Source organism: Leucopleurus acutus, assembly GCF_964270905.1.
Source record: "Leucopleurus acutus genome assembly, chromosome: 2".
NCBI classification, from domain to species: Eukaryota; Metazoa; Chordata; class Mammalia; order Artiodactyla; family Delphinidae; genus Leucopleurus; species Leucopleurus acutus.
In genome coordinates this window covers 67,215,677-67,226,963 of record NC_139143.1, presented here as the reverse complement: position 1 = coordinate 67,226,963, position 11,287 = coordinate 67,215,677, and positions in this window count along the sequence as shown.

Below are 11,287 nucleotides of genomic sequence, written 5' to 3'. Positions count from 1 at the left end.
CACACACACAGGACTTCCCTGGTGGCACAGTGGTTAAGAATCCGCCTGCCAATGCAGGGGTCATGGGTTTGAGCCCTTGTCCAGGAAGATCCCACATGCCGTGGAGCAACTAAGCCCGTGCGCCACAACTACTGAGTCTGTGCTGTAGAGCCCGCGAGCCACAACTACTGAGCCCGTGCACCTAGAGCCCGTGCTCCGCAACAAAGACAAGCCACCGCAATGAGAAGCCCGCGACCCGCAACGAAGAGTATCCCCCTCTCGCCGCAACTAGAGAAAGCCCGTGCGCAGCAATGAAGACCCAACACAGCCAAAAAAATATAAGTAAATAAATAAATAACTGTTTAAAGTCCTTAAAAAAAATATGCACACACACATATTCCTAAACTTCTTTCTCTTTATAAATGCATGTATGGATTTTAATAAAAACTGAGACTAATATCCTTTGAATAAAAATAATTAAATCCAATATTACATGCTTTCACACCATGCCTTTACTTTATAGCGTTTACTACAGTAGTCAGGAAATAATGATTTACATCATCGTTAGTATTGCTAGTAGTTAAGTGCCCTTTGGAGCTAGACTCCTTGGTCTTTAATCCCAGATCTGTCATTGACCAGCTGTGTAATCCTGGGCAAGTCATCCTTCTTCCTCAGCTTCTTTATCTGCAAAACAGAAAAATAATATCTACCTCACAGGGTTGGTGTGAGGATTAAATAAATATATGTAAAACACGTAGAACAACATATGTCACATATTAAACCCAAATGTATTAGCTATTGTCTTAGTTGCCTAATGTTTTTCTTTCCAGTAAGTTCCATGCATGCAGGGACAAAGTTGGTCTTGTCCCCAATTGTGTCCTCAGCCTGGTACATAGTGTGTGGTCAGTAGCTGTTGACTGTTATTATTAATAGCATTCAATAAGCATCTGTTGAATGGATGAGGGAATACCCATTTACAGCTAAGGTATTTGATATTGATAGAGTAGTAAGAAAAGCCCACATTTTAGAATCAGACAAACAGATTACGAAGCCTTATTCCTCATCCTTAACTATTTACTTTCTTAGGGGGAAAGAGAGGTCAACATATTGAACTTTTATGACCCTGATTTCCCATTTGTAAAATGGAGATAACAGTTCCTTCTTGCAACATTGTTACGTGGATTTGAGACAATTGTGTTAGTTTATCAATAAAGAGTAACTATTTCCTGTACAAATATCACATTATAGTATCCAGAGTATTATGTAACCCTAAGGGGTGTGATTCATGTGTAATACAACATAAACGATGTCCCCTGGAATAGTCACTGCAGGAGCTTTGAGGGTATCCACATTACATTTATAAAAATGACAAAGTAGCCCTGTATTAGAGTCTCTCGGTTTGGATATTTTGGGGGTCCATAAGAGCAATTTAGGAGCAACGTTAGCTGCAGAGACCTTCTGCAGGTGATATTTTCATTTTAAAGCCATGGAAAATAAGACATAGCCATGCACTCAGGACCTGGGGTTAAACTCAAGCCTTTTAAATTCCAAGTTCACTATTCTCTAAAGCCCAATAAATACAGGGTCAGAGAAAGAAGGGTAAAGCAAACTCTGATTAACTAGTGTCAGTGTTTGTGCTAACTGCTCATTTGTCATTCAGCATCTACCAGATGCTCCAGAGCTAAGGAACAACAGCTCCATTCTGCACCCCATCTCTGTCCTGCAGCCTAGGGTGGATGCTGTTCAACTGGTATTCACAGTCAGGACGGAGTCTCAGAATACAAAGGGAACCTCCTCTCCAATCAGATGAACAGGATATCTGGCAATAACAAGTTGCTTCTGAGGAAAAGTGAGTTTCTTGGCATACTCCTTGTCAGCATTACAAAGCTGAAAGTTAGATTTATCTTCACTTATGGCAGCACACCCTGCTGCCCAAATGCCTTGTTTGTTTGCCTTTGCTATTGTTGGTGGGGTGCATGAGTCAGAACCCCAGCCCACAGGTTTTCCCAGGACTTTCTTACTATGGGCATGATCCGAAAGTGTTTGATAGGTAGTCATAGGCTGACACACAAAAGAGCCAACCTGGGGGCTGGCTAGGGCTTGGCCAGGGAGGCAAGCTTGGGCATTACATTTCAATAGAGCAGGAAGGGGAAGTGGTGGCCTATAACCTCAGGGAATATTTCCAGATGACCCACCGAATCTCTCTCCTGCTTTGAGGAAGTGGCCTAGCCTACAACAGCGCCAGCCATGGGAGAAATGCAAACCCTAACCAGGAGAAGCAGACCCTTACCCAGAGGGGAATAGTTCAGGGCCACCACCAGATTCTGTTACAATTTTTAAAAGCACTCAAGAGTTGGCAAAAATAAAATCTTGGGTTAACTGTAACTAGAATATTGGCTTTCTCTTTGTGGAAGAGTTGGTCAATCATACCTGTCTGTACCAGTTCCCCCAAAGAACAGAAAATATACTGAGGTCGTAGCAAGAGGAATTTAAGCTAGATGTAAAGGAGAACTTCCTGAATACTAGTTTAATTACATGTTGGAACTATTTTTTTTTTTTCAGGGGAGAACTGTTCAGAGTCCTTCCTGCAAAAGGAAAGCTAAAATGATCTTGTAGCTAACCAGACCTCTTCAGGGTTTGGATCCATGCTGACATTTATTCTGTTATCCCTGAGATGAAGTGTGTTGGAATAAGTGAAAGTGTTTTGTATTAGTATTTTTTTATTTTTATTTGAAACCCATAAATAGATGCATTAGGTTTTTTTTTAATTGAAGTATAGTTGACTTACACTGTTGTATTAATTTCAGGGGTACAGCAAAGTGATTTAGTTTTCAGATTGTTTTCCATTCTAAGTTATTACAAGATATTGAATATAGTTCCCTGTACTACACAGTAGGTCCTTGATGTTTACCTAGTTTATGTATAATAGTGTGTATCTCTTAATCCCAAACTCCTCATTTATCCCTCCCCCACCCCTTTCCCCTTTAGTAACCATAAGTTTGTTTTCAATGTCTGTGAGTCTATTTCTGTCTTGTAAATAAGTTGATTTGTTGTCATTTTTTAGATTTAACATATAAGTGATATCATATGGTATTTGTCTTTGTCTGACTTACTTCACTTAGTATGATAATCTCTAGGTCCATCCATGTTGCTGTAAATGGCATTATTTCATTTTTTTATTATATATATCTTTATAGATGGATTAGGTTTTGATCTTGATAATTCTAACATTTATGAGCACAGTTGCAAGCAATTTTCAGGAGTTAATTATCTACCTGTGGCCAATTTCAGGAGTTAATTATCTAGTAGAAGAATCATACACATAAATAAGATATGTATGACACAATGGGAATTCACAGAGTTCTGTTGAATTTTAGTAGAGGAAAAGATTACTCCAATTTAGAAATTTAGGAAAAATCCCCTTTTGTGAGCTGGGTCTTATAGGATGGGCTAGACTTAAATAAATGGAGAATGGGGAAAGTGGAGGTAATGGCTCAAGTAAAGATTCGGAAACAGAAAAGCACAGAGTGAATTCAAGGAAAAGCAACTACTCTAGTGTGTCTAGAACCTAAGTTGAGGTTCAGAGACTGCGGTGGTCAGTGGTCCTCCACTGCGGTGGTCAGACCTCCAGTGCACAGTGCAGTGCTGAATAGAAGTAGTCGTGGCTAGTGTGTGGTTGGTGTGTCAGTACAGGTTCTCCAAGAAATAGGCACTTAGATGGGTAGACGTTCAAGAGCTGTGTTGACCATTAAGTTGTTCTTAGTATTTTCTTTAAAAGAAACACCTGTGAAGGATAAAGGGAACAGAGCAGAAGTAGATAGGAAGAGCCTCCAGGATGGGGTACAAGCATGGCACCTATAAAAAGAAGAGAAAGGAAGGAGAAGTGAGTAGGAAGGATTTCAGACTGTAGCACAGCCCTGAGACAGCTTCAGCCAGGCCAAAAGGGAATCCTTGAGGCAAGGTTGCCCATTAGAGGAGTCCACACCCATATGATGGGCTCAAGCTATATCAGAAATTTTGTCAGTCACTGACTGAGAGCAGCCTGAATGATGTGTAGCCTCAGCATGAAAGTGGTGGTGGATCCAGAGGGGTAGCAGCTAGGAATGTCAGTCAACTTGGCTCCCTAAACAGGAGATCTGAGTGGTGAATTTCACGGGCTACTACAGTTGGTCAGTAGCATTGGCTGACCCCCAGTTAAAGAGGCACAGGTTCTAACAATTCACCATTAAGGATGATGTTTGTCATAGTGTTTACTAGGAATCCCTTTTTTTTGGTTAAGGAAATTCCCTCTTCTAGCTTGCTAAAAGCTTTTCTTTTCCTTTTTAAAAATCATGAATTCTTTTTTTTTTGCAATATTGATTGAGTTGATTATGGGGTTTTTCTCCACTAAGCTATTAAGAAGGTGATTATGGTTAGAAATTTTCTAATGCAAATTCTACCCTTATAGTTCAGAAATAAATTGAGCATGAAGTTATATTTTTTATTTTCTGCTATATTTGGCTTGCTAATACTGTGTTTAAGATTTTTTCACATATATTCATAAGTGAGATTGGACTGTAATTTCTTTTTCTTGCAAAGTCTTTATCTGGTTTTTAAATCAAGGATATTTTGGCCTCCATAAAATAATTGGGGGATAGTTCTTTTCATATCTCTAGAAAATGTTGGATATATTTGGAAAAAATCTGGGTAGTTTTTTTTTTAATTCGTAGAACTCACGTGTAAAACTGTCTGAGCCTGATGTTTACTTTGTGGGAAGAGTTTTAACTCCAGTTTCAAATTCTTTATTGATTATAGGAGACCATTCAGGCTTTTTATTTCTTCAGGAGTAAATAGTAAATTTGGCAAGTACATTTTTTTCAGCAAATTTGTTTATTTTGACTATTACCAAATATATTTTATTAAGTTGTTCTTAATGTTTTAATTAAAGAAAAATCATCTCTGATATCATTAGCTGTATCTTTTCTATACTCCTAATGTTGTATATTTATACCATTTTTCTTTATTTCCTTGATCAGTTTGTCTACTTTTTGATCCTCTTTGATTCTCTATTTGTTTTCTATATATTAATTTCTGCTCTTAAATTTATTATTTCCCTCTTTTTTTACTTTCTTATGGTTTATTCTATCATTTTTGTCCTCTAACTTCTTAAGTGGGGTGTTTAATTTTTGCCTTTTTGCTTTTCTAATATAAGCATTAAAATGATAAAATTTCCTTGATATTTCTTTTGCTGTACTCCACAATTACCAAATGTAGTATCTTAAATATTATTCAATTATAATCAAATTTTTGTGATTTTTTTTGACTTAGGAGTTATTTAAATATTTTAAAATTATTAAGCATACTGGGATTTTCAAAAGTTTATTTTTTTTAATTAACTTATAACAGAGGAAGCTTTGATCTGTATGATTCTGGTTCTTTAAAACTTACTGACACCTGCTATATAGTCTATGATATGATCTATTTCTGTACATGTTCCATGTGTAATAGAATTGATTAATTGTCGTGTTCTATACACCTCCATGAAAGCAAACATAGACGTTTTTGCATGAGGAGTGCAGTTGAATATACTCTTTGATGAAGATGAGAGGCCTGATATCTATAAAGCTGGGCTCTTTAAACATATTGCAGTGTAGCAACAAGCAGTAGTTTCTAATCTCTCTGCCTTAACTTCCCTCTGGGTAAGGAGCTTTTATTTTTAGCATCCATATATAATCTGTATTTTCTCAATTAGTGGGTAATAAAAATAACTACTATCCTGCAATTTTTAAACTTTAATGAGTATTCTTCATAATAGAAAAGTTCAGAAACTACTCCGGTGAGTATATGCTTTCTAAGGAAACACTGATTTCTCTAGAACATTCACACAGTGCTTCAGAAGTAACTAGCACAATTGTGCATGTCATAGGTATCATCAAACATGCCTCCTGTCTGTTAACTCTAAATCCACCTGAAACTGACCACATAATCAAAAATGAGCTCAATGGACAGGTCCCAGCACCCTGAGACAGGGGAGGCCAGTTTGCATGAGGGTTTCTGTCAAAACTGTATTTTGGAAACTAAACTCGGATTGCTTTCATTTAAGGGTCAGAATTGATTCAAACCCACATCTTTAAAATCCCTTAGTTTGGGACCTTTTTCCATCCTCAGTCTCCTCCAACCACTTGTCTTCGTGAATCCAAAGCCATTTTGACATATCCTTGACTCAATCCTATATTAAGAATAAAAGAGATATGTTCAAGCAGAGGAAATATAACAAAGGAGGGACTTTCCTACAAGATCTTTGTAAAAGAAAAAAAAAAGAACATTTGCATAAACCATTTTTAACCAGAGTCTTTGTTTTGTGTCTTTCCTTTCTGAATTCTTTGTTACACTCCCTTGCAGTCCCCCTCCCAGTCTCTGGACCCAACCAGTGACCAAAGCCTTGATCATGTTTCACTTTGGAATCTTCCTGGCTCCACCGTAGTCATCATGCTTGAATGATTACATTTACTGGCCAGTCTCCCTGCTTCCTCTTCTTTCCATTCCTAAACCCCTAGACGTGCTGATCTTCCCAGAACATCATTGTGATCCTGTCCCTCTCTTGCTCAAGTTTTCCCAGAAACTACCGAGTAAACTTCATCAGTGTTAGTCTGGTGTTTAAAGCTATTCTGTACCTTTTCCATTGCTGGTTCTCTGCTAAGCTTATAAACCTGTCTGACATCTCTGACTTCAATACCTTTGTCTTGGATACTTAACTTACCTTCTGGTTCCTAATTAGACCTCCCTCAGAATCTACTTTAGCTATAAATTCTGCTGCCCTTTGACAAGTGGCCCCTGTCTACTCTGGACCGTGGTGTCTCTTAGCTTGCACACCCAGCATGCCATAGTTCTCACTGCCTCCACTTGCAGTTAGAGGTGTTTTCTTCCCTCCACCTCCAGATGCTGGGTCCCTCAGGACATGACTCAGCCCCTGTGTGTTCCAGCCTCTGGTAACATTTCTTATAATAGGGAGTTTGCAGTAGATGTTTAATTGGTTAGTTGAAAACCACTATCCCATGCCATCAGCCCCTCTTCACACTAAACATGCCCTTATAATTTAACACTCAATAACCATTTTGAGCAACTATTGACCTCCATATATAGAGATGTGTTCTAAGGATGCTGAGATCAAGAAACACAGCCTGTTCTCTCAAGGTCACTTTCTTGGATGATTTTGGTGTGAACTGGGGAATGGACACATTCTTTTCGCCTGCTCAAGGAGCCCAGCATTAGTATTTAAAATCAAATCTGGGACTTCCCTGGTAGCGCAGTGGTTAGGAACCCCCCTGCCAATGCAGGGGACATGGGTTTGAGCCCTGGTCCGGGAAGATCCCACATGCCGCGGAGAAACTAAGCCCATGCACCGCAACTACTGAGCCTGTGCTCTAGAGCCTGCCTGCCACAACTACTGAGCCCACGTGCCTAGAGTCCGTGCTCCACAACAAGTGAAGCCACCGCCATGAGAAGCCTGTGCACTGCAACGAAGAGTAGCCCCTGCTCATCGCAACTAGAGAAAGCCCATGCACAGCAATGAAGACCAAAGTGTGGTCAAAAAAATTAAAAATTAAAAAATAAAATAAAATCCACTTTGAGTGATTTCTTAAATTCCCTTTTCAGCATTAGACACAGAGCTCCTTTTATTTTATTTTTCATTTATTTATTTTTAAAATTTATTTATTTATTTATTATTATTATTATTTTTTTTTTTAATTTTTTTGTGGTACGCGGGCCTCTCACTGTTGTGGCCTCTCCCGTTGCGGAGCACAGGCTCCAGGCGCGCAAGCTCAGCAGCCATGGCTCACGGGCCCAGCCGCTCCGCGGCATGTGGGATCTTCCCAGACCGGGGCGCGAACCCGTGTGCCCTGCATCGGCAGGCGGACTCTCAACCACTGCGCCACCAGGGAAGCCCAATTTTTTATTTTTTAATGTATTAGTTTAATGTCTTTATTTTATTTTTGATTTTATTTATTTATTTATTTTAAATGTGTTAGTATCTGCTGCACAGCAAAGTGATTCAGTTATACATATATATTCTTTTTCATATTTTTTCATTATAAGATATTGAATATAGTTCCCTGTGCTATACAGTAGGACCTTGTTGTTTATCTATTTTATATAGTTTGTATCTGCTCGTCCCAAACACCTAATTTATCCCTCCCTACCACCTTTCCCCTTTGGTAACCATAAGTTTGTTTTCTGTGTCTACGAGTCTGTTTCTGTTTTGTAAATGTGTCCATTTGTGCCATATTTTAAATTCTGCGTATAAGTGATATCATATGATATTTGTCTTTCTCTGTCTGACTTCACTTAATATGATAATCTCTACGTCCATCCATGTTGCTGCAAATGGCATTATTTCATTCTTTTTTATGGCTGAGTAATATTCCACTGTGTATATATATCACATCTTCTTTATCCATTCATCCGTTGATGGACATTTAGGTTGTTTCCATGTCTTGGCTATTGTAAATAGTGCTACTATGAACATTCAGGTGCATGCATCTCTTCAAATTAGAGTTTTCTCTGGATATATGCTCAGCATCATATGTAGCTCTATTTTTAAAGTAACCTCCATACTGTTCTCCATAGTGGCTGCACCAATTTACATTCCCACCAACAGTGTAGGAGGGTTCCCTTTTCTCCACATTCTCTCCAGCACTTACTGTTTGTGGACTTTTTAATGATGGCCTTTCTGACTGATGTGGGGTGATACCTCGTTGTAGTTTTGATTTACCTTTCTCTGATAATTAGTGATGTTGAGCATCTTTTCACATCTTTTCATGGGCCTATGGACCATCTGTATGTCTTCTTCAGAAAAATGTCTACTTAGGTCTTCTGCCCATTTTCTGATTGGGTTGTTTGTTTTTTGGTATTGAGTTGTATGAGCTGTTTGTATATTTTGGAAATTAAACCCTTGTCACACACAGCTCTTTTTAATATCACCTTTCCTTACTTGTTAAACAGACACTTACTAACCATGGGGGACTTAAGTTATTTAATGTCTCTGAGCCTCAGTTTCCTAAAATTTGAAATGGGGATAATAATACCTGTGGCCAAGGATTAAATTCTATGAGGAATGTAACCCAGATGTCAGGTAGGGTCTCTCTGCCCCTTAAAATCCAGATTATTAATGGATTATTATTAATAGATTATACAATGCATTACACTACCGATCATTATGGAAGCCCAAAACCCTCTCTGAGGGTTCTCAAAATTCTCAGACAGCTTAATTTTCATGGTCACTTTGGTACTGATTTTCTTCTAAATATTTTGTTTCTGCCAAAATATTTTGTTCCAACTTTGCTTTTTGTGGCTGTTCTTTCATATCTGCTGTTTTCCCAAACTAAGGAAGCAGTCTCTTTACCTTAAACTCCTCCTTCAAAGCAACCTGAATACGGGTCTGTGTTTGTAGTAGAATATTTACAGGTTTGTGCTTGCAGAGAATAGGAACTTTGGATGGGAAGAGCATAGATGTCCAAAGGATAACTTAATTAATTTTCCACAGTGTGGTTTGGATCTAAAGCCTCTTTCTTGCCTCATCTCTTCTCATTAAATTACTATGGAGTTAGGTCTGTTTCAGACATGTGTCAAAGAACAGAGCACAGTCTTAGGGGTGAAAACTAGGGCCACACATGGGAAGCAGGTAACTTTCAGGGGACAGATTTTTCTTATCAGAGCTAAATCATAAGATTAAATCTTAATTTAATAAACGATTTCTCGAGGAAACTAAAATAATATAGCCCAGGTCCACTGAGCTCTGGCAAACAAATCCAGAGGAATGGACCATTCTGTGTCCCTTGGATTCTGTTGATTTCACAAAGGCTGGTATTCCAGGTTATGGGAGAAAGGGTTTATTTCATTTAATCTGGAGCATAACTGTGTAAGGAAGAGAATGGTATCCCTATTTCATAAATAAATCTGGAATTCAGAGAGGTTAATGACTTACAGGTTCACCCCATAGAGGCAGAGACAGGATCCCAACCAAGTGGGTCTGATTCCCCAAACCATTCCCTTCCATCTCACCGCAGCAAGGGCACAGGTAGCAGAGCTGACCTTCTGCCGTGAAAATCCGAGCACTGGGTTGCAATTTGAACACAAGTGAAGGAATCTCTCTAGTTTCTAATCTCAGGAGAAGGCCTCAGACCTGCTTCTGTTCAAGACCTTGCATAAGACCCAGAATCCTACACTAAGAATGCTTGAAAGACAAGATTTGGGTGGGAAAAAAAATCTACATTTAAGGTTCAGTTCACAAAGAAATTTCGTACCCAAGTCAGTCATTGCAATAACCCTGTGAAGTAAACAAGGCATATTTCATTCTTACAACTAAGTCTCAGGAAGGTTAAACCCAAGGTCTTTGAGAAATTTCTTTTATGAATATTTATTTATTTATTTATGAATCTTTATTTAAGGAATGTGGCATGACTTAATTCCTAAGATCATATAGTAGCCTTAGGGCTTAAGCATAGGACTGTGTTTTTAAGTCCGTATACATCTTACCCCCAAGAAGTAGCCTCCCCCTGTGTTCTTTGATCCTGATGTCTTAGTTGAATAAGCTCTTGCAGTCAGGGCTGCCATGGGAGTCCATGCAGGTTGTGCACTGGATAACTCTGAGGGATGCATTCTAAGCTACATGAATGTGAATGGCACATCCTCAATTTATGGTGCACAGCATGGAGAATCTTTTGCAACAGCCCTTGGTGTTGTGCAAAATCTGAGACGGCTTTGAGGAAGGAACATGTAATCATTACCAAAAAAATCTTTCTCATAAAATGTAGAAGTTTATATGAAAGCTGTATTGGCCATGGCGCAAGGAGGTATTTCCAACTAGTTTTTATACAGGGCCCTATTCTCTTATAAGAATTCAGCCCTTGACAGTAGCTGAGTATCTGTATGGGTTATCACATGCCATGGAAAGAGAGTTCGCAGCAAGTGATATCAACAGTACACTGTGTTCTCTTTCAGATTTATTGAATGCACATTTACTGTGTCAGGTAATGAATTAGACATTCCAGGGATGTGGCCCAGTTTCTGCCTTTAAGGGGATAGAATTTCACTGGGGAGAAAACACACATACTATAATTTTAAAAATAACAAACTAGGGGGACTTCCTTGGTGGCGCAGTGGTTGAGAGTCCGCCTGCCAACGCAGGGGACACGGGTTTGTGCCCCGGTCCGCGAAGATCCCACATGCCGCGGAGCGGCTGGGCCCGTGAGCCATGGCCGCTGAGCCTGCGCGTCCGGAGCCTGTGCTCCGCAACGGGAGAGGCCACGACAGTGAGAGGCCCGCGGAC